The sequence below is a fragment of the Alligator sinensis genome, unplaced genomic scaffold (assembly GCF_000455745.1).
Source record: "Alligator sinensis unplaced genomic scaffold, ASM45574v1 scaffold1156_1, whole genome shotgun sequence".
Classification (NCBI taxonomy): Eukaryota; Metazoa; Chordata; order Crocodylia; family Alligatoridae; genus Alligator; species Alligator sinensis.
Window position 1 is genome coordinate 1,047,106 of NW_005842296.1, and position 24,892 is coordinate 1,071,997.

A 24,892-nucleotide genomic window follows, 5' to 3' on the forward strand; every position below is an offset into this window, starting at 1 on the left:
GACTCCCAATAACTTCAGGTAGGTTTGGCTTAAACACTTAGAGCCAAACTCTGTTCCACTTAGGAATCCACCTGGGGGGATTTGGGCACCTAAATTCAAGGCTACTCCAGTCCTGGAAAATCCATCAATGTGTTATTTTTATAACAAGCTGCCATTTAATCTTTGAGACAGCCACATAAAGAGCACCGAGGAGAAGGGGGCAACTACCTTGTACAATAACAGTCATTCAAGGCCTTGAACACGATGGAATAAGACAATATTGAGGCACCTAAGTGTACTTACAGGCCTAATAGGTGGCTCTGAATCTGCCTCATTGTGTTCTCCCCTGGTGGGTTACGATAGTTTTTATTGTCTGCCCAGGCCAATGTTTCATGACTGTAAAATTGAGGATTCTGTCTCTTCCCTTAGGAAATATTTCCATAGATGATAATGATGATTAATCAAGTATTTGTATTATGGTAGCACCCACAGAACAACCAGTCAGTGTCAGTGTCCCCTTCGCCAATCACATAATCGATGGCAATATCTACCCCAAAAGGCCAACAGTTGAAAAAATCCAGCACACAACTAGAGATTGGGACACACAAGTAGAGTGAGAGGTGGGGAGCAGACAGGACAATAAAAATAACGTGTGCATAATTCTTAGCAAATCAAAAGCAATGGTTATAACCTGCTGACGAACACTGTTATGAATTTTTTCATGGTAATGAGTGCACATTTTTTTCTTTCACTTTATCCCGTCAGTGCTAATACAACTGCTTCACTGAGCTAATGCTTTTAGCAGTTTGCTCGAGGGCTATGTAAGGGTGACAAAGTAAAGATGTGGGAAATTCCAGGTTTTTTGGTCACTTTTTTGTTGGCCTTTGTGGACTTTACATGAAGCATTACAACTTGTGGTCTTTCCATATCTGTGAGTAGCATTTGACAAAGCAAAAGCAACTTGCTAATAGCCTCATTTTACAGAGGAAGAAAATGAGGTTATGTGACTTGCCCAAGGTGACCCAACAAGTTAGTACCAGAGCCATTAGGCAGCCATGTACACCCAGCAGGAAGTCCACTGCCCATTTTCCACCTGGGATTTGTCAGCTGGATGCCTAGGGTGATCACAGTATTGGGATGTTTAGCTTCAAGACACCCTCCCTACTAAAGTAAGGAGCTCATTTTAAAGATGGGAAACTGAAGCAAAGAGGGACTGAGCACTAGATCCATAAAGGAAACTCAGATCTCACTGTGGCTCTTTGGTACCTGAGTCCAAAATTTAGCTCAGAAACATCCTCAGAGTTGCTGCCTATTTTCTGTTACAGGGAAGATCGAGTCGTGGTGGTTTCACTCCCATACACCGAAGAAAGGAACAGGTCCCAGCACACCGGGAGTATGGACAACTCAAGTTAGAGCAGGCAGGGACTTACTCGAACATGTCCTCTGTGTATGGAGTATACAGCAGCTGAACCAGGGCAGCTTAGCCTTGTCTCCTTCAGTGGTAAGCTATCCTGGGCTGGCTCGGATGTAGTCCAGGGTAAGAGCTGGCACAGAGGCACTTACAGGGCAGCAGCTGGCACACTGCAAGTCTCCTTTTAACTTGCTGTAATTTGCTCATATGTCTATGCCGGTGGTTCTCAACCTTTTTTAGACTCAAGGCACCCCTCGCCCTGGTTGAGAATCTCTGGTCTATACCTTGTGTTTGCGATGAACTGGAATAAAAATCAGGGGCAGGGGAAAGGAGGGTGAGTGGCAGCAGAGTTAAATCCCTGAAACATTTTAACCCCCCCTACCTTAGGTAAATGGTTGCTTTCCAATGGAGGGAGCTGGACTCGATAACCTAGGAAGTCCTTTCCAGTGCTGTATGGTGCAGGGTGCTGGGTGCTAAGACTTTCTAAAACAGTGATTGTCAGGCAGGGTGCTGCAACACCTAGGCACGGTTTGCAAGATAAACCCAGAGATTTCAAATAGGAACCCCAAGAGTCAAAAACATCCTGCCCTGTCATGGTCTTTGTGAGTTCTTCACAACGGGAGAATTGCTCTATCATTTTTCCATAATCAAAAAACGAGTGAAAGCTAACAGCTAGCATTTTCTGAGGGATGCTTTGCATCTAACGAGGGGGCTTGAGTCTAAAATGTTTGAGAGAAACTGCTCTAAAACACAGCCTGAGGATATTGCAGCAGGGTCTTTATCCCTGTTCCTTAGCATCCTTCATCCAGCAGATGGGATATATAAAAAAGTTCCCGTTCTACATCAGACCTGCTCCAGTGCCCATTAAATGCAATGGAGAGACTGGAGGATGTTAAATCAGGCATTTGGTGGTCACTTTTCTTACTGTAGCTCAGAGACACCCAGCTGCCTGAGTCTAATGGGAAGCATGCCCGACACAGTAAGAATGTTTAATTATTCCATCTCATATTTGTATTGCTAATTCCTATGAACGGCCAACAGTTTGAGGCCATTGCTTTGTTTTCCATACTGATTTTATGGCATGGGTTCCCAAGAGCTTCCCACATTTCCCTTTTCCGTGAGGGCTGCTCATAAAGAGGCTTCCTGTAATGTTGCTCAGAGAGCTACACGTGACTAGGGAACAGCGATGTCCCTTCATACGTCTCCTTTTCCCCAGAGATCGATTGTAATGTGCTGTAGATGAACTGAGCAGGCTTCCTGTGCTGAATCTTGGCATCTACTGTCTTCTCTTGTGGCAGCACAAGCACGTCCTAGTTGCAAAGACTTAAACATGAAGGGCAAATACCGAGCCCAAAAGGCAGCCTTGCTTTTACCTTCATCTCTGACCTACACACCTACATGTGTAAACAGGTCCTTAATGATGTTAATGGACTGTTGGAAGAGCAAATACCCAGTTGCAAATCTCTTCCTGGTTGCAAAAATGGCTTCTTGGGCATTTTTCCCTGTACATCTGTGTGGCTTGCTGCTGAAAATGTAGCCAACATTACAGGAAGACATTCTGCAAACTGATTATCATCGTGGAGTGACATGCTTAAAAAGAGCAAGTGGCTATGGCAAAAAACACTGTCTGCAATAGCATCATCTTTCTCTGCAGCTGCTTTTCTATATTATGAAAGGCATGTAGCTGTTCAGGGGTCCTAGACCTCAGACTTAGAGAGGACAGAGGGGATTAAGTGGTTATCATATTAGCAGGATCAGGGTCTGGGACTAAACTTTTTGGGGAAGAGGTACACTTTCATTATGTTTGAATAGCACCTAGCACAACAAGACCTTGATCTCATGTGGAACCTGTATGTGCTACTGTCATATGAATAATAATAAAAGTTGTGTAATAGCTCATGGTAGCCACCGCCTATGTTTGCAAAGAAAACTACATTTAAAACCATCTGTAAACACCGTTCAGATTCGGTTCCTACTTCAACAGGACATAGCATCATCTTAAGATGACTAGGAAAGTGTCAAAACTACAGCCGGGTGGAATTTTTTTGTCAAAAACCAAACTTTTCATAGGAAAGTACATAATCATTTTGACAGGAGCATATTTCAGGTCCAGGCTGAAGTTTCTGGTGGAAATGAAAGAGAGTCCCTTCTTCCCATGCCCTGTGACACCTAGAGGGTTGAGGACACTGACCTGAGATGAGCTAGGCTGAAGGCCCCGTTTTGAATTCGGACCAGACATTTGAACTGGAGATCCTCCTTCTCAGAGAAGCAGCCTAACGCAGAGTCCTGGGCCATCACCAGGGGGGTGCTAAGGGGGCTGCAGCGATATATGGTTTTCTGTCTTTCACACTCATTCTGAAACGGCTCTGCTTCATCCCAATCCCGAACAGGAACAGCCTTGGACCTGTGGGATCTTTCACAGCATAAGAAAACATCCCAGCTCTTGTCAAAACCAGGACTGAACTATGAAAAAAAATGTTTCCCAGCCCAAGTATGAACCTTTGCATGAAAACAATGTTTGGTTTCATGTGGTAAATCCCAAAGTAACCCCTGGGCAGTGGTGGACTATGAATAGGAATCATCTGTATTTTTTAGTTTATGACCATGCTATAAATCACTTGACATACTATACTTTTCCTTAGCTACTATCTACGTGCAGCCACTTATGGAAACATCCAAACGAAGGATAGGAAGTGAAGAATACCGAATCTGAATGAAACGCCTGGAGATACTTTAAGTAGGGTACCAAGACTAGAAATCGGCATGAGGTTTTTAGCCGCAACTGCTTTTAGGTCTCATTCAAAAGAACTGAATGAGGGACCTGAATCTCTTCAGCCTCCACAAAAGAAGGCTTAGAGAGGATCTTGTGGCCATCTACAAATTCATTGGGGCGGGTAGCAAGGAATTGGGGATACTCTGTTTATCAGGGAGCCCCTTGGGGTTACTAGGGACAACAGCCATAAAGTGATGGAGACCAGATTTAGATTAGACATTAGGAAAAATTTCTTTATGGTAAGGGTTGCCAAAATCTGGAATGGGCTTCCAAGGGAGGTGATGCTTGCCCCTACCTTGAGGGTCTTTAAGAGGAGACTAGACAAGCACCTGGCTGGGGTCATCTGACCCCAGCTCTCTTTCCTGTCCAGGGCAGGGGGTCAGACTTGATGATCTACAAAAATACCTTCTGACCCTAAAAATCTAAGAAATCGATGAAACTCCCAGCAGGATAGCCTCTCTTATCATCACAGTCTTGGTTCAGTACAGAGTTTAAAGGACATGGCCATTCCATTCCAGCAGCTAGAGCGATTTTTCTTCAGGACTTCACTCGCCTAGCCAGAGTACGGAGGATGGGTTTGCAAGGTGGAATGGTTTCAATAATTCTGCAAAACATTCCTTGTTTTAATGCAAAAGAACTTTTCAGAACATTTAGAAATCATGCAAATCATTTTTAACAGCGCCCCTTCTGACACCATTCTTGACCACGTGCAATAATGATCACGTTAACCCTGCTCTGCGGATATAGCTTTAGACTGTGAAAGATTTATATTGCACTACTGGTATGTTCTGATGCAGAGGCTATCTGACACATGGGAGTGCACATGTACATGAGTGCGCACACATCTATTATTATTATGTGATGACCCAAAATTGACTCGTGTCGCATTTCATTTAACAGCAGCGGGACTCATCTCTTTAACTGCAGTCCCAGGCATTGAGCTGTGCAAGCCTAGAGCAAGAAGTAGTTAGTGGACGTAATAACTAAACAAGAAAGGATAAAAAAAATCAAATCCTGTTCAAAACCACCATGTTGCAGCAGCACACACGCTTTACCATCCGCTGAAATTCATGGGGCAAGATTGACAGCACGGGAGGACTGGTCCCAATGCCTTTGAGACAGCACATGCAGTTGTCTCTTCTCGGAGCAACATTCATCTATTGGCAAGACAATTAACTTGTTTGTAACAGCATCAAGGGTTTTCAGCTGAGCAAACCACTAGCACTTGCATTGTATTGCCACAGTTACCGCCGCCAGAGCAATTTTCAAAAGGGCTTCAAAACAACAGGATGAGCCTCAGTCAATTTAGCTGACATGTGATGGATGGTTTCTTTCATCTGTCTATGGGGGAGCTGTGGATGGAGTCAAAGTGACAATGAGCTGAGGTTTGTAGGGCATGTAACAAATGTAGGAAAGTGTGCAGGAGAGCTCGCCGTAAATCAGAGCCCAAAGGGATGCAGTGTCCTGCGCCGCGGCGCTGAACCTTCAGCAAGATGCTTCTTGAGCAAGTTTGTGGAATTTTGGTGGGCTCTGACCTGCAGTTTTCACTTCCAAAATAACTTGACTTTTCTAAAGTGGTAATTTCATTTTCATGATAATGCTAAACTCAAGCCACATGTTCTTTAATTTAAAGCAGGACTCAGGCTGCACAGCCTGCCAAAAAAATGGTAGAGAAACATGCTTATTCTACTAGTTTGCTTGAGGCACTCAGCATTTTTGAATGCCTAGGCAGAAATATAGTTTTTAAATAAGCCAATCCCAGAGAGAGGGCGAGTGAGAGCGAGCGAGCGAGCGAGCTGGGGGGTGGGGGAGCACTACATTTTTGCATTAAAGTTTTGTTGGCCTTTGCTGCCTTGGCTAGTTAATTAAAGAACTGATGAACTGGCACCAAGGGAAACACCATTTGATGCCTTTGCTGGCTTTCTCATCTGACAGCTCTGGTGCTGTCCAGACCCTTTCTTTCTCTCCAACCTGAACTGGCATGTTGGATTTCACCATGGTGCAGGCAATCAGATTGCTTTCGATGTGCATGGATATCTGCCTTCCTGGAACTTCGCTTCTACTGCTTCTTCTCCTAATTAAATCCCAATGATAGATGTGTTTGCAATCCCTTCAGTGGCACTTTTAAGACTGTTTGAAACTCTTTTGGGAGGCTCAGGAAAATGGCCCTGTGTTTATTTCAGGAAAGGGAATGAGAAATACTGAAGAGGAGGAGAAAAATACAAAATTGAGGAGACCAGAAGGAAGAGGGCTTTTTCCCCTACTCTGAAAAATGTAGGGCTGGATTCTCAGTCAATGGAACAGTTTATAGTAGCTGAGCATCCAGCCCATTATGTCTGTTAAAATACCTTTTTGAAGTACCTATAATACTAGGTAATGTCCCTCCTGCATTTCTTTAGGAAAGGGTTGTTTTATCTTCACTTAGCAGATGACACAGCTGAGACAGAGAGAGAGTGATGTCAAAGGTCATCAGGATTCGTTGCAGGGATGATATCTTTTATTAGACCAACAAGATTTTTGCAAAAAAAAAAAAAAATTTAATTGCAAGCTTTCAGGCACAAACACCCTTCACCAGGCATCGGAGAAAATATTATAAAAGTTCTCCTGGGTAGAAATGAAAGTTCATATTTCATAGGATTTCATAGAGGAGCCAATAGATGGAAAACTCTGTTTTTGTCAACGATGTGAAAGGTCAGCATTTTCAGACAGAATTGACACTGGCTTCAGGTGGCTTAGTGGGAGTTCAGGACCAGCACCAGGCCCCTTCTCTTTGGAGATCCCCAAAATGGACGGAGATGCCCGACGTTAAGCGGCAATGCTTGCAAGTGATTCAGCCACGTTTCGTCCCTGTGAAAGAAGGCACAGTTCCACCGACCACTTACCCAGTCCACTTAGACTGATAGAGAATTTGACCCATTGGCCTAACGGATCTGCCCAAGTTTACACAGATCCGTAATTAAGGGTTAGGAACAAGACCCAGTTTTCCTCACTCCTAGCGCCATGTCCCATCCACGAAACCACAGCTGCCCCAGCTGTCTGTCTCTCTATACCGCTGTTGCGGCCAAGCAGTAACCAAAGAGGAAGTCAGCTGCTGACACGGAGGTACAATCCAATGCCCGTTAAAGTCAGTGCCTTTTCAAAATATTTTCCTTCCTCTTATTGCCTATCGGACAATTGGCTCAATTTAAGCAGGCTCATTTTGGGCTCTGCTCTCTGTGAGATGCATTTGCCTGACACTTTCCCTCTGTGCAGCTGACATGCATGTGAGAAGCATTAACACTTTAATCAGTATTTCCTCCCCCACTTTCTGCAGCATTGTTTCCAAATGGCCCCCACGGTTAATTCTTCAGCCTTCTGCTCGGCAGCGCAGTTCCAAGCCCCCTGCAAGGCTCCTCTTGCTGGTATTCTGCCATTTCCAGCTAGGAGTTGTTCATTGTGTGCCAGCTTAACAGTTCAGCAATGAATTTTCTGTTTCCGTAGTGTCTGCCCATGTCTGAGACTGTAAGAGGGATCAGTGTGAGGGATTCGGCTCTGCTCGGGAGCCTTGAATTCCATTTAATTCAGTTAAAAGGCCCTGACAGACTTCATGTGCCCAAGGTCATGAGTAAGAAAAGCCTGCTGTACTCAGGATATGTGTTTCTGAAAATCCCTGAAATTATGTCTCCATTTCCCCCAACAATTTCTGAGCTTTTAAAAAAAAAGGGGGCTTTTTTTTTTTTTTTTTAAAGAAGGATCTCTGTTTTAAGGGGTTGATAGCTGCTTGCAAACCATTCTTTCCTGGCTTTGGAAAGGACAGCTCTGAGATCGGTTGTTTTAAAGTGAAATGGCTTCAGCAAGAAGTATTTAGAAACTGAACCACAATGCCTCAAGACAGACATGATTCAATGATTTCCCAAAACAGGGATTTTAAATAAATATTGCATTACATCTTTCTGTAATTATTTTTTTGTATAAACCATCAGTAACATACATGCAGCCGCTTCCTGGAAAGATATGCAGGTAATGAATTATCCATTAGAAATGACCAGTGAGTGATACCACAAAGCTCTCCCCTCCATCCTGATTTACTGGGTTATAACACACAGCAATGTCCACGCACATACAAAAATTGCAGCCTTCATTTTCTCACACCAAAACCAAATTAAGGTTGCCTTTGCTTTCAATAATATGACCATGCAATAATTTATCCCCAAGACCGCAGCCTCATTTAGTGCACAGTTGATGGGTCTTACTTCATTCAGTTATTTGGGGGTTTGTTTGTTTGTTTGTTTGGGGGTTTTTTTTTGGGGGGGGGGGGGGGGGTGTGCTCGGGGGCGCCCCCCACAGGGAGTTATTCAGGGCAAACCCCAGGCAGAGGTGGTACCCGAGGCAAACCTTACAGGAAACTGCAGCCCTGGGCTGAGTTGCTGCTGCCACCAGCACCATGTTTTCTGCCCACCCTGGCTGTTGCTCTTAAAGCAGGAGAGGACTGTTTTGGAGCCCCTAGCATGGGTATACTGCCAGGGCATGGACTCAGGGGGGGTGTGGGGATTGCATCCCCCTGCTAACTTGGTGCCCAAAGCAGGTGCCCCCTTGCCCACCCCTAGTTAAACTACTGGCACTAAAGGGGGCAAGGATCCTGTGGAAAGAACAAATGCAGTCATGTACTTAAAGACTGTATTGTAATGCTTTGGAGAAGTGGCCCAATTAAGGCTGCACAGACAACCATGATCCTGGTACTATGCAAGTTTTTGGCACTTTTTCCTTTTTTGTTTGATTTCTTTCCTTTTTTTTTAGAAATCAAATTGAAACCCCCCAGCCATTCCATCATGTGGCATAATATTGGCAGCCACACAGGTCATCTGTAGGGTTAATATCTTATCTTTTGTTAACAGAGTAATGGTAGCAGTGCTCAAAACACATGGAAAATCTAAGGAATGCAAAAGGCATACCCCTGACACAAAGTCTATTGCAATATTTCCTACTTAAACCTGCAGGGTAACTAGAGTTGTTCAAAGAAAGATCACCAGAACTCCTTTTAACAAAGGCAACATATTTTTCCCTTGCTGGAAAAGGGCCAAACCATGTTTCACTAACACGTTCTAAACATAAAATTTAGCCCTCAGCAAATATGCAGCATGGACATTTTCAGCCCAGACATGGGATTTTGACAGTCATGAGACACTTGGTCAAAGAGGGAGGTGTTGGGCTACTTAAATAATCAGAAATGATCCCAGCCCAACCTATAATAGACTGATTATAGTTTACTTGGTTGGATACATGTGAACACTAAATCTACCCCAATATTCCAAATACATGATGCACAATACTTCTCCCTCCCCTCTCTTTCTGATGGTTTAGGATAGAATATAGGCTACAATGAAGAGTGCCACTGCCAACTTCATGAAAACCAATATCTTTTACAAACCCAACCCAAATCCTCCAGCTATTTCGCTGCATATTACACTGAGAGGGCAATCCTTGGACAATGTTGAGCATTTCTACTACTTGGGTATCCACCTTTCGCAAAAAGTAAGGAGAGATGACAATATTCAACACCAGATAAATCTGCCATTGCTGCTTTTGGGCCTCTCTGAAATTGTGGCTTTGACAGTTATGACATCAGGACCTGAATCAAACTTGTCATCTACTAGGCTGTTGTTATCCCTACACTATTGTATCGTGTGAAACTTGGACAACTTATTGCAAACATCTGAACGTCTTGGAATGTAACCATCAGCAATGTCTTTGGAAAATCCTCCATATCAACTGGAAGGACAATGAACAAGGAAGGACAGAGCTAGCATTCTGGCTCAACTAACACTACCAGCATTGAAGCCACATTTATATGGCATCAGCTCTGTTGGACAGGACATGTCATAAGGATGCCTGACAACTGGCTCCCACGTATATCACTTATATCATGTCCACTACTCTTTCTGCATCTACATGTCCTATACTCCCAACTCATGGCTGGTTACCTTGAAGGGCAATCTAATGAAATTTGATATTAGCATCAATACCTGGGAGACTCAATCACTGAATTGTCCCAAAAGCATTGTGATATATGACAAGACAGTGATCATTTGGGGCAACATCACCAGCATCTACTTCTTCCTTCTGGAACTATTTGCCACAAACACAGTCAAATGTGTGGATCTTGGATTAGCCTCCTCAGTCATCTATGGACTCACCATTGACTTCTATATTTACTGGAAGACTTTCACCCTCATATCGAGGGACTGCTGATGATGACAATCTCTCTAGTCCAACAGAGGTGTTAAAATATCCCAAGCACAGCAGAACAGCATCAGCAGAGTGAATGAGAGCTTCCCCACTCTACAATCCGCTATAGCCTGGACATTAGGGAACTCTTGGAAGGCAGGAGATGTGCATTCAATCCCATTGAGTAGAGGAGGGAATTGAACCCAGGTCTCCCATTTCCTTGGGACACTGCTGGTCTTGAGATATTGAATAAAGGGGGGAGAGGGAGAAGTGGCCACATCTTCCTCCAGCAGATCCCAGTGCCTGATTGCTTAGGCACAGTCTGAGAATGCACCCCGGACTGAGTTTCATAGGCCAGACAGAAGAAAGCCTCAACTGTAATTCCCAGCAGGGCTTATGGGTGAAGTAGACACTGAACTGTTAAGTGCTGCAAAGACTTGGGCATTTCAAGACAAGCACAATAGTAGACCTAGAGGCCTTGTCTATACCAAATCCAACCACTGATATAGCCAGTGCCTCCATGAAAATATGCTGCACCTACTCAGTCCTTTTCCAAAACAATGTAAATTGCTGCTGCTTAGTGCACAACCTGTGCCACATTCAGTCTTGGACATGTTTCCTGGCTGTTGCAAGTGGCTGCATGTCATTTTCTTGGCCCTTGGTACGTAGAGAACGGGAGAGTGGGCAGAGCATGTTTTCATGCATCATTTCCCAGCACAGATTACCAAAGAGAAAAAATCCCTTTTTTGCCCAGCCCTATCTAGTGAGTGCCATTCAGATGATCTAATCAGATGTACTGCATAAGACAGCTGTGGCAGAGCACAGGTTGTGCCTGCCACATTAAGGGCTCTGAGTAGATAGTAAGCAGCCTGCAGGTGGGAGCAGGCCCAATCAGGTGGTCACATGTTAGGCAGGGGGCTGCCTGATTGGAGGAGAGAGTGGGAGCCTGGGTATAAGGCTGGGCCCCAAGAGCAGAGCTGGAAGTTGCTGCAGGAGGCTGAAAGAACAACGTTGCCCAGCCGGCTGCTGCTCCCAGAACAGCTGGGAGGTCAGGGTAAGAACTATGGGGATGGAGGAGGTCCTGGTCCTGGCGAATGACCTAACACTACCCCCTGCTGGGGCTGGATGGTGTGGTGGGGCTGCTTGTGGCAAGGCAGCTTCCAGGAAATGCCACACCTGTGCCTCCCCAGTGCAGGGTGAGGATGGGGCACCAGAAAGCCTCAGTTCCCACTGCCTTGCAGGTTACCCAGTGGAGGGGAAAGGCTAGAGGAGCACACCCCGACAGAAAAGCACAGGGCCCAGGTCCAGTGAGTGGGGCCTGAGGCAGGGGCAGAAGCCCAGAAGCCCAGCGAGGGATCTGGGTGTTGAGGCCCCAGGGGGCAAGGTAGAAGCCCAGTAAGGGAGCCGGATGTTGAGGCTCCAGTGAAGAGCAGGGTATTGAAGCCCCACTATGGGGGTGTGGGAAGAAGCCACAGTGTGGTGGCATGGGAGCCCAGGTATGTCTGAGGATGCCTGAAACCAAGTCTAAGCTAGGTGAGGCCCAGTGCAGCCCAGCTAAGGGGCGGGAGGATATGGATGCCACCTGCGAGGCATGGGGCATGGTATAAGGAGAGGTTCGGAGCCATGTATTCTGTCCTTGGCATCAAGGCAACTAAATGGGCAGCCTCACACCTGGAAACAATTTAAGTTACATGAAAGGTGAGGCACACGGGTAGACTGCCCTAGACAAGGTCATGGGCCAACATTTCGACCAGCCCCGGGACAGCCCACTAGTTACAACAGCCCATTCAGTTTTGGCTACATAATTGTATACACCCATTTCACCAAGCACTACTATAAAGCATCCCATCATCCCTTTGGAAAATGGTAGATACTGACTATTGAACCAATCAGATACCCTTGATTTTAATAGAGGGAGAGACTAATGTTAAAACTGGAGAAACCACGAGTCTCTCCAACGAATTCTGAGCTATAAGAAGCATGTGTTTTACAGGAAGAGCAATGCAGACCTGGCATGGTGACAGCACTCATAAATGGTGCTATATTCTTCTATCCTTGTTTTCTAATCATCACCGTCTCATTTCAAACACAAGAACCAGTGCCCTGAAAGGATCAGAATCCCAAAGAAGGAAACCTTGATTTCAGTGAACATGGTGCTTCCTGATCAGACTCCGTGACCTTGTAATCCCTTCTAGCTTAATATCCCAGAGCTCGTGTTGCTGCACTCTCTTAATTGTGAAGAGCTTTAAGAGACACCTCAGGCTTCTCATAGGATAGGCACAGTCATGCTATGCTAAGCACAGTTGCACGTTAACTGGTGCTATCTGTGTACTATGGAAATTATTGAGGAATCTGCTTCAAGGGGTCTGAATTGGATCAATCATATGGCATTTTCAAAACCCAATGGAGCAAGAAAGGAGGCTGCTACTTGAAAGCGCACTCTGAGGCATCTGGGAAATTAGGTTTCTGTCCATCCCTCTGAAACACTTACCAGTTTAGCTCTGTGAAAGTTAAATAATTGGTTTAACCTGATCCCTCTATGACTCTGCTCTACCTTGTGGGAAAACTTCTGTAAGCTTTTTGTAAACATAATTATGCTGTGTGGGCTTTTCATTAATCTAATGCAAAACCACAGGATGACATGCATCAGGCTATTTTTTCCCTTTCTGGACCCTGCCTCTACTTGCAGTTGCTGGAGGATGCTTATTTGTATAGTCTGAGCTTTTTGCAAATGTACCACGAACTAAACCATCTCTGTTCTTTAACGTTCAGAAAATTAAACAGAAGGTGTCTCACAGTTAATAACAGGGATGTTTCAGGCAGGCCCTTTCCTTCAGCCATGACTTGTCAGATAGGAAGATACAAACTGCCTGCCCTGAGGGGCACTCTCCTTCTTGCAAACAGCACCAGGTCTGTGTGGCTGGAGAATTAGCCAAGTGCCCAAGGATTACCAATGCAGACGCCATGAGTTATGTCTGAAGAGAATAAATGGATACCCAAGTTAGTCCTGCTGTCTTTTGGTAAGGAGCTACTTCTTTGAACCTGACTGGAGGGGTGGGGGAGAATTATATTGGGTGTCCTTAATTGCATTTCAGGGTATACCCTTTAGCAGAGAGTCATGGCCTCATGAACTCAGCACAAACCAACAATCACGGACAGTTCTTGCTATTAACTCCCTCCATGATGCCTGTTCTGTACCTGCTCTGCCTCACAAGACTGGGCACTATGGCACCTGCCTACTCCCCTCACAGGGTACTAATTAAGTAATAGCCTTTGCTTACTGCTTTCATGATGAATGGTGTTAATGATTGCTATTTCTAAGCAGATGTGGAAGTCTGCAGCAGTGCCCTTTTTTGCATATATCTTGCCCAGTGAAAGTGAACAGAACTGGGAGTGGTTTGGGATTCAAGAAACTCAGCAATTCAGGTTTTTGCTTTGCAAAAGCAAAAGCAAGTGGTTTCGATCTTGGTTCTTTTTGACCCTCTAACCAGGTGCATTTCTAATAAATGATTTCAATGTGGGTATGTGATACTGGGTGGGAGGGAGAACATCCCTTAGTTGTTAGAGCACAGAGATAGACATGGAACGGAGAGTCCTGCTTGTGAGACTGACCACGTTGCTTCCTCCATTTCTCATGATAAACTGCTTTCAGGGTGCAGACACAGGGCAGATTAACACCAGTTTAATGGACCTTGGTTAGTTCACTGAAGTAAATGACATCAGTGTCCAGAGTGGACAGAAAACCAGTTTTCCCAAGGCAGCTGCCCACAGTGGACACTTGTACAGCACCTTTCCATCAGGGTAAGGAGAAACCAATAATCACCTGTTGCGCTGAACACGTGGCTTTCCCAGAGTAAAACTGATTCGTGCTGACAGTCCACTATGGGTACACTGAAGTAACTTATTCCTGATTTCTGAGAGGTAACTTTGCCCTGGAGTAGTACAACATATACCACACTAGCGCTCTATGCCCTGTGTCCATACCATGTTTACTCTGGCACCTAGGCAGGTCACATCTTAAATATGTTGTGTATCAGCACTCTCGGCTTGTAATGTGGACATGGTCTATGTTCTTGGAGTGCTTTCATGAGGACCTACAAAAAACTAGAACTCTTGGTTCCAAAATGATATCTTGTATTAGACCAACTGGAAAATGGCAAGACAATTGTCCTTTTCTGCAAGCTTTCGGGATCAAAGTCCCTTCGTCAGGCTCTGGGAAAAGTGTAGATGGTACTAGATCTTGAGGACTTTTCATTCATGGATTCCCTTCTCATGACATTCCCATAATTCCTCCATCCTAGTTGCCGTGACTTGGAAACCCTTTGTGCTTGCTGATGATTACCCACAGCTCCCATATCATATCACATTTAAAAAAAAAAAGAAATCCTACCACCATGCCTTGACTTTTCCCACCACTCTTTTCTCCCTGAGCCCATACCTGACTGGCATTTTCTTCTTTCAAGCCTCAACAATGGATTCAACCAATATTATTTGTCTTGCAGTAGCACCTTGAGGTTGCAACCAAGATTGCAGCCCTATTGTACTAGAGTACTACATGAACTCGCGGTAAGAAACAGTCTCTTTGCCAAAGGACTGTTAGCAGACTCACAGCCTAACCAGACAAGGCAAGCAAAGAGACAGAGGACAACAGACACACAGAGGTGAAGCAGGCTTGCCCAAGGGCACAAAGCAGGTCAGTAGTAGTAGAAGGAAGAAGCAGCCAGGAGCTAAATCTTTAAGGGGATTTGGGATTGGAGCACTTCTGTTCAGCCACTATGCTGCCCAGTGACTTTCATAGCCCTTGATTAAGCAGAAAAGATAACTTCCTTCCAAGGCCTGATGCAATCGGGTTGTTCTGAGGATGTCACCTGGATTGGGCCTCATGGGTGAGATGGGTGGAGGAATGATTGGCTTGAGAATCATGCCAGGGTTGTTGGGTGAATGAGGCCTCCAACAAGCTCCCCAAATGTCAGGACTTCAGTGATGTAGCTTGTATCAATTACCAGAAACTTAGATTTTGAGAATCCAGTGCCACCTAAATGTTGAATCAAGGTAGCAATTAAATCTAATCCCCTTTGTAGATTTACCCCTGACACTCGCTTGGTTGCCCTACCCATTGGATAATACTGCCTTCTGCTAGAGAGGACACTGCCAGAGTGGTTTTGATTGAGTGGTCAATGGAAATGTTAGCAGACACACAATTGTGTCAGATCTTCTATGAAGAACTGCGTCACTCCAGACCTGGGGCTTGCATTTTTTCTGTTAGTATCTACTGCCTAGTAGATAAGTACAGCAGTCTCAGTTCACTATTTACTTAGCAAACTCATTGCTTTTCTTGACGTAACTTCTGAACAGGATTATCTCCTGAAAGTGACACACAACTTTCCTGTACAGCAGCTGCACCGGATTGGCAAGCAATTATTTGGGCATGTACCGATAAGTCTAGACGTCAAGTATTTAATTACCTGCATGTCTATAATCCCTTTCACACCTAAAACATCTAACAAATTTGAATTGATGCTGTCATGGCGTTTGTAGTTTGATTCTTTTTAAATATTTCACAGGATCTGATGGGCTCACTTTGGCAACCCATAGTCAAGTTGCATAGTTTCTTGATTGGTAAAGCGATGGGACAACTATATAGCCTGCTACTATTCCATACAAAAATCACAGAATCACAGAAAAATTCTGTGACGTCCTAGTCTAGTCAGACTCTGATCAAAGTAGGGTCAGTCCTCATCTAAATCTCATCCTCATTTGTTCAACCTTTTCTTAAAAACTTCTAAGGATGGCAATTCCACCACCTCTCTAGGGAATCTGTTCCAGTATTTGACCACCCTCATATTTAGAAAGTCCTTATTAATATCCCACCGAGTATCCTTTTGCAATCTAAGATCACTGTTTCTTGTCCTGTCTGTCCCCTGTGGCCACAGAGCATAATCCATCAACACATATTTGAAGAATGGTATCAGATCCCATCTCAGTGCTCTTTTCTCCAGATTGAATCATCCTGCTTCTTCAGCTTTTCCTCATAGGTCATGTTTCTTAGACCTCTATTCATTTCTATCTGCTGATCTCTATTCAACTCATTTATATCTTTCTTCAAGTACAGTGCCTAAAACTGGACACAGTACAAATGAGATCTCACCAGTGCTGTATAGAGTAGAAGAATCACTTCCCACCTCTTAATATAATTGAGTATACTACTGCTTGGGTTTGCAACAAGAGCACACCGACAATGCATATTCAGCTTTGAGTGCACTACAGATCTCAAGATGGGTAGCAGAATCAGGTTTTCATTCCTTACTTAGCTAAGACTCCCTTTCTTCAAGAAGGGTTTTTTCCTGAGTATTAAGAACTTTTGGATTTCATTCAATCTAAAGAGAAATGTTTCCAGGAATTAAAAAAAACTCAGTTGTGCGATTAGAAGAATGGTCCCGATGGTGAGAGAGGTAGTTATCTGTGTTAGTCTGGTATCAGGCAGAAGGCAGGGTAAATTTGCAATTTGGAGACATATGATTTAGTTAGTCTATAAGCTGCAAATTGACTTTGCCTTCTGCCCTTTGAGGAGGCTCATCTAGGTTCAACTCCCTGTTTTAACATACACACTTGCTGTGTGAACGCTGGGTAGTGACTTGGCCTCTCTAAGCCTCAGTTTCTCATCTATAAAAATGGGAATCAGGTATGTTCTTAGAAGAGATGTCTTAAATGATTCTGAGAGACAGTGGTAACAGATCCCATGTAAATAGTGACAGTGGTCCATATGCACAAAGTCATGGTCCCTGGTCCTGAACCACCCCAGATCTTCCTGGTATGAACAGAGCACACAGAAGGAGTAGTGCACAATGATAGTAGTAGGCAAGATATGACATCAGTGTTAGTTTTGCTGAGTGTAAAATTCTTAACTTGGTATTGGTCTCAAGCCATGTTCTTTGTGTGAACCAGCATGTGGTTTCTTGGATGTGATCTGGAGTTCACAAAATAGCTGGAATTCCTGCCCCTGATTGCATTTTTGAGTGACTGATTATTGTGCAAACAAAAAAGGATGCCATAGAAAATCCTACCGTGAACGCTTATGAAGAGTGACTCCAGGAAACAGAATGAGTGCCAAGCACATTGCTCTGCAGACCTTTTGCCTGTTATTTTTTTCAGTTTGGATGTGGTACTGGTGGATTAAACATGGAATATATTTTGAAACTAATTAGCTGTGACTGTTTATTATGCATCTAAAGAGGAAAATGTCTAATTTCTCAATTTTTTTTTATTATTCAAATTGCATAGTTTCCTGAATGGATTGCTAGTGAAAACATTTTAACTAGAAAACCTGTGACATCTCATCTCAGGAAGAAAGCAGATATTATTTTTTCCCATATTTGTAAAATTGCTGCCCACCATGCACATGTAGGTCAAAGGCATCTCTGGAATGAACTATCACAGGAGAATGAGGCAAGCCAAGGACTTGCCTGGCTGTCTTCACAATGTGTTGCAGGACTCGCCTATTGTCCAAAGCCTTCTAGGCAAAACAAAGGGCAAAGAAACAGAAATGTAAAAATCTAGATCTCTTGGTTCAGAGATGAGACTTTTTATTAGACCAACTGAGAAATTGCAAAAAATATATATTTTCCTGCAAGCTTTCAGGCTCACATGCCCTTCATCAGGCTCAGAGAAAGTTAAAGATGGTAAAAAGTTCCAATATGAAGGAAACAAACTTAATTTTTTTCACAGGGGAGGCTAAAGCTGGAAATCTGTCCCTCTTGGCCCATGAGAGTGTCTTAGTGAGGTGCTCTTTGTTGTGCAGATGAAGCCGGATTCCTTCCCTGAAAGAAACAGAAAGGCATTTTGAAAAATAATCCCCAGAACCACCACAACAAATCTCACCTCCCAAAACCTCCAGAACAACATCCTAGAGGTACACCGTGCAACAAACTCTGTAGTTCATGATGGGCAACATTTTGAGGGTCTAAATGATTTTGCTGAGTGCTTGGTATTCACTGCAAGTACTGTGGGCTTTTTCTAGTACCCACTGATGCCAGTAAAAAACTATTCCCATTGAGCTCAGTGGAAATTGGATCAGACCTATGGGAAGAGTTAAGATATATTTGGATACCAGTATTTGGTGTAAAACGATCAGTAGGTATATCATCATGAGGAGCTTTGGCAGTACTCATGAAATTTGGGTTGCCTGAAACCCAATGAAGGTACAAGATCATAGAATCATTGAAGAGTTAGGGTTAGAAGGGACCTCAGGAGGTCACATCTAGTCCAACCCCCTGCTCAAAGCAGGACCAGCCCCAACTAGATCATCCCAGCCAGGGCTTTGTCTAGTCGGTCTTAAAAACCTCCAAGGATGGAGAGACCACCACCTCTCTGGGTAACCTGTTTCAGTGTTTTACTACCCTCCTCATGAGAGAGTTTTTCCTAATATCTACCATAAACTTCCCTTGTTCCAGGTTGAGACTATTGCCCTTTGTTCCGTCATCTGCCACCACTGAGAACAGTCCAGCTCTGTCCTCTTTCTAACCCCCCTTCAGGTAGTTGAAGGCTGCTATTAAATCCTCCCTCAGTCTTCTGTTCTTTAGACTAAATCAAACCAGTTCCCTCAGCCTGTCCTCATAATTCATGTGCCCGAGCCCCCAAACCATTTTTGTTGCCCTCTGCTGGGACTCTCTCCAATTTGTCCATGTTCTTTTTGTAGCAGGGGGCCCAAAACTGAACACAGTACTCCACATGTAGCCTCACCAGTGTTGAATAGAGGGAAAGAATCACTTCCCTTGATCTGATGGCAGTGCTCCTACCAATGCAGCCCAGTGTGCTGTTAGCATTCTTGGCAACAAGAGCACACTGCTAGCTCACATTCAGGTGTTTGTCCACTGTAACCCCCAGGTCCTTTTCTGCAGAGCTGCTGCTTAGCCAGTCAGCCCCCAGCCTGTACTAGTGCATGGGATTGTTCCGCCCTAAGTGCAAGACTTTGCACTTGTTGAGCCTCATGAGATTATTTCTGGCCCAATCCTCCAATTAATTCAGGTCACTCAGAATCCTAGCCCTACCCTCCGGTGTATCTATTACTCCCCCCAGCTTGGTGTCATTTGCAAACGTGCTGAGGGTGCACTCTATGTCATCGTCCAAGTTGTTGATGAAGACATTGAACAAAACCAGCCCCAGGACTGGACCCTGGGGCACTCCACTTGATACCACCTACCAAGTAGACATTGAGCCATTGATTACTACTCTGAGCCACATGCTCCAGCCAGTTTTCTATCCACTTTACAGTCCATTCATCCAGCCCATACTTCCTCAGCTTGCCTGTGAGAATGTTGTGGGAGACTGTACCAAAAACCTTGCTAAAATTAAGGTACATCACATCCACCGGTCTCCCCACATCCACAGAACCAATCATCTCATCATAGAAGGCAATCAGGTTGGTCAGGCACAACTTGCCCTTGGTGAATCGATATGGATTGTTCCTAATCACCTTCTTCTCCTCATTCAGAGTTGAAATTCTAAAGATAACAATAGAGAATATAGACATTGGGAACAGAAAGAAGTCATATGCTTTAGATGTGGAAACAAGGGATATATTGCCAAGTTTTGTCCCCAAAAAGGAGTGGGGGATCAGCTAAGGGACTTCTCACATGAAGAGAAAATGTACTGTAGCTTCAATAGGCACAAATGACCATGAAATGGCCCAAGCCTATAGCAGACGTCAAAATTGGAGACCTTATAATTCCAGCGATTGTAGGTATGGGATGTACCCAAAGTATAATAAAGGGTGACTTGATTTCCCCACAGGCCAGAGCACCAGAGATCCCAGTGAACATGGTATACATACATGGGGCATCATATACATATGAAAGAACAAGATTATGATTGATGGCTATGGGTCATACGGAAGAACTAGCTGTTGGATTGGCAGATATTCTACCATGTCCTATGTTGTTAGGAAATGACTGGCCTTACCTATGGGAAGTATTGGGGCAAACTATAAAAAACGCCAGAGAAGAAAGGATAGATATGGTTCTTGTAGGGATAGACACAGAAGGGATGGCCCAAGATGAAAACTTAAATGCCGAATTAGATCTAGAAGAAGTTATAGGTGACAGACAATTTAGGGAGAGGCAAGAACAAGAACCAATATTTCAAAACATTTACAAAGAGAGCCTTGCAAAGCAAGAAGGAGAAATTGTGAATTCCGAGTTGGCTGACACAGTTCCCAGGTTTGAGGTAAGAGAAGGCATACTTTATTGGGTTGAATGAGGTAAAGGAGGAGAGGAGATTCTTCAAATTTTACTTTGTCCCAGGGACAACGGGGCTAGAAGGAGACCCCGGCCCAGAGCCAGAGGAAACGCTTGCTTATGCTTTGCAGGAGGTGAGAGCAGTAGCAGCGTGCAGGCCGGGAAACCACCTGCGCGGCTCGTTAGCCGCGCTTTCATACAGCTGGAGCGGAGTGACGTCAGAGAGAGGCGCCGTTCGGCGGAAATAAAACGCGGCCCCGAAGGCAGAGGGGGCACGCTGCGGGAGGACGCGAGGCCCGGAGGGAAGCCCGGGGCCGGAACCGGGCACCTGCATAGGGCCTTTGCCGTGGGCCGGATAGGCTGCAGCAGCGCCGGGAGTGGCGGAGGCTGGGAGAGCCCCGGCGCCGAGGAAGAGCGAGAGCTGGCAGGAACTCCGGTGAGGGAACCGGGAAGAGCCGGCAGGAACTCCGGTGAGGGAACCGGGAAGAGGCGGCTGGAACCCCCGGTGAGGGAACCGGGATAGAGCCGGCAGGAATTCCGGTGAGGTAACCAGGGAAGAGCCGGCAGGAACCACCGGTGAGGGAACCGGGGAAGAGCCGGCAGGAACTCCGGTGAGGGAACCGGGGAAGCGCCAGCAGAGACGCCGGCGAGGGCATCGGGAAAGAAGCCCGCAAGGGCAAGAGGGCCCACGACGCGCAGTCCTCAGGCCAGGGACGAGGACCAGAAGGTCCGCGACCAAAGGTGGCGTTGGCCGGGGTGTAGGGGAGGTCGGAGCCCCGTGAGAACCCACCCAGGGGCGCTTTGGCACTGGAGGCCGCAGAGAGGGGGACCCCCCTGCTGTGGGCCCAGCCGAGACCTCGGTCGGCGAGTTCCAGGGATCTGCTACCGGCTCCCAGGGCACACTCTGAGGACCTTCCTGCGAGACCGGGGCAGACCTGGTTAGCCGCCTGCGCAAGAGTTGCCTGAGAGCGCCTTCTTGAGCAGAGGCGGGCACATAGTTCCCCACCAATACTGGCCAATGATGTTGTGGGTGGTGCATACACTCCCCATGGAAGAACACCTGGGGAGAGACAAGATGGAAGTACATCTCAAGCAACAGCTATTTTGGCCCAGATTGTATAAACAGGTAGAAAGGTATTGTCGTGATTGTCCTGAATGCCAGTGGGTCTCGGACATTTGACCTACTTGAGTACCTTTAGTGCCATTACCGTTAGTGAAAAAACCTTTCGATCGTATAGCAATGGATATAGCGGGACCTTTCCCTAGGAGTAATGCTGGTTATCAATATGTGTTGGTAATAATACATTACGCTACCAATTTCCTGAAGCAATCCTGTTAAAGTCTGTTACAGCGCCCAAAATAGTGGAAGAACTCATAAAATGGGTGTCAGGGGTCGGTATACCGGAGGAGATCCTTAGGGAAGTACAGCTTTTGGCACTCCCTAGGGCTTATTTCAGTTTAAACTGACTCCCTTTGGGTTGCATGGAGCCTCGGCTTCATTCCAGTGATTGATGGATACAATCTTTGCTCCGCACCAAAATTATGCAGCCGCATATATTGATGACATTATTATTTTTTCTGAGAACTGGACACACCATCAGCAGCATTTGAAAGCCATACTACAAGAACTGAGAGCTGCTACACTGACAGCAAACCTGAAGAAATGTGGGTTTGGCCAAGAAGAAACACAGTATTTAGGGTTCCAAATAGGCCAGGGTCGCATCCAACCAGTGCCGGACAAAGTCGCTGCCATACGAGACTAAAGACCGCCTAAGAGTTGTAAGCAACTTTGATCCTTTTTAGGATTTGTGAATTATTATCAACGGTTCATCCCCGGGTTTTCTGAGTTAGTGACATTAACTGACATGACACGAGGGAAATAGCCTATACAGACCACTAAAGTTGGCTTTATAGAGGCCTTTGATAGAGTAAAGAATGCTCTTTGTCAAAAGCTAGTGCTGTTGGCATTACAACCTTTCCATTTTTCTGTAGAACATCGCCCCGGGAGGAGAAATGTAATTGCCGACTTCCTGTCCATTCACTGCAGGAGGAGAAGACATCACCGACTGGAATGTGAGATTGTAGCCAAACAAAGAATTTTTTTTTGGATAAGAAGATGAATCAGAGGTATGAAATGTGTATAGCCCACATTGGGAAGTAAAGGGTGGGATATGTAATGGAGGCAAGCCCTGACCTGTTACAAAGGATGTTCTGTAGAAAACTACCAGGAGTCGGAGACGCGGAGCGTGAGAGTGGTGATGTCATCAGACTGTGTCCCGCTGTGGGAGGTTTTCCACACCTGAAAAGAGATTCTGATTACTGACTGGAAAGGGAACCAGGGTGAAGCCGCCAGCCAGCCTCTACCCCCAGAGAGGGACAGAGTATGAGAGAGAGCAATTGAGTGAGGTTGTAGTAACTTGTGTGGAGGCATGGGATCTCATCAGCGGCAGCTCGGGGGATGAGAAGGGGGTTCCCAGAGAAGCGGAGGTAACTTACCCAAGGAAGAGAGAGGTGAGGAATATATTATATATAATATATCTATATAATATATTCCTCTGGTATATGAGGAAGATGTGGACCTTGTAAACCATAAGCTGAACCCTAAAAACGAGAAAACCAAGGATGAATGAACTGTGAGGGTGAACTAGGCTGATACCAGTTCACTGGCTGTAAGAACTCATAGATTCATAGATGTTAGGGTCGGAAGGGACTTCAATAGATCATCGAGTCCGACCCCCTGCATAGGCAGGGAAGAGTGCTGGGTCTAGATGACCCCAGCTAGATGCATATCCAACCTCCTCTTGAAGACCCCCAGGGTAGGGGAGAGCACCACCTCCCTTGGGAGCCCGTTCCAGACCTTGGCCACTCGAACTGTGAAGAAGTTCTTCCTAATGTCCAGTCTAAATCTGCTCTCTGCTAGCTTGTGGCCATTATTTCTTGTAACCCCCGGGGGCGCCTTGGTGAATAAAACCTCACCAATTCCCTTCTGTGCCCCCGTGATGAACTTATAGGCAGCCAATTCCCTTCTCTGCCCACGTGATGAACTTATAGGCAGCCAACTATGTGATATTAAAAGTGATCAGGCTGACTGTGATTCTGTGCATGTGAGCACACTGGGTATTTTTCTCAAGAAACAATGAGGAAACAAATATAAACTTGGCTATATGATCTTCCGTCTTCTTTTGTTTGATTATTTACATATTCTCCCATCAAGGTGTAGCAGGAAAGTTGACAAATGAAGATTGCGGCTAGGTTTCCAGATCTAGAAGGAAGAATCTTAGGATACCTAACTTACCTGTAACACCCCGCTTCAGGTAGTTGGAGGCTGTTATAAAATCCCCCTCAGTTTTCTCTTCTCTGGACCAAAGAAGAGCCAGTTCCCTAAGTCTTTCCTCAGAAGTCATGTTTCCTAGCCTCCTAACCATTTTCATTGCCTTCCATTGGACTCTCCAATTTGTCCACATCTTTTCTGTAGTGGGGGCCCCAAAACTGGACGTGGCCTCACCAGTGCCAAATAGAGGTGAAGAACCAGTTTCCTTGATCTACTGGCAATGCTTCTAGTAATGCAGCCCAGTGTGCTGTTAGCCTTCTTGGCAACAAGAGGACACCGTTGGCTCATATTCAGCTTCTTGTCCACTATAACCCCCCATTTCCTTTTTCTGAAGAGCCTCTGCTTAGCCAATCAGTCCCCAGCCTGTACCGGAGCATGGGATTATTCCATTTTAAGTTCAGCACTTTGTACTTGGCCTTATTGAACCTCATGAGATTTTTTTTGAGCTAATCCTCCAATTGGTCTAGGTCCCTTTGAATCCTAGCCCTAGGTTGCACTGCATCCCATCCTCTAGGTTGTTGATGAAGATATTGAACGAAAGCCTCAGGACCAACTTCTGGGTCACTCCACCTGGTACCAGCTACCACCTAGACATCAAGCTATTAGTTACTACGCTTTGAGCCCAATGATCCAGCCAGCTTTCTATCCACCTTACAGTTCATTCATCCAATTCATATTTCCTTATCTTGCTTAGGAGAGTGTTGTGGAAGACTATCAAAAGCCTTGCTGATGTCAAGATATATCATGTGCACTATTTTTCCTGCATTTACAGAGCCAGTCATCTCATCATAGGATGCAATCAGGTTGGTCATAGATGACTTGCCCTTGGTGAATCAATGTTGTTCCTAATCACCTTGTTCTCCTCCAAGTGTTTAGAATTGAATTCCTTGAGGACCTGCTCCATGATTTTTCCAGGGACTGAAGTGAGGCTGACAGGTCTGTAGTGCCCTGGATCCTCCTCT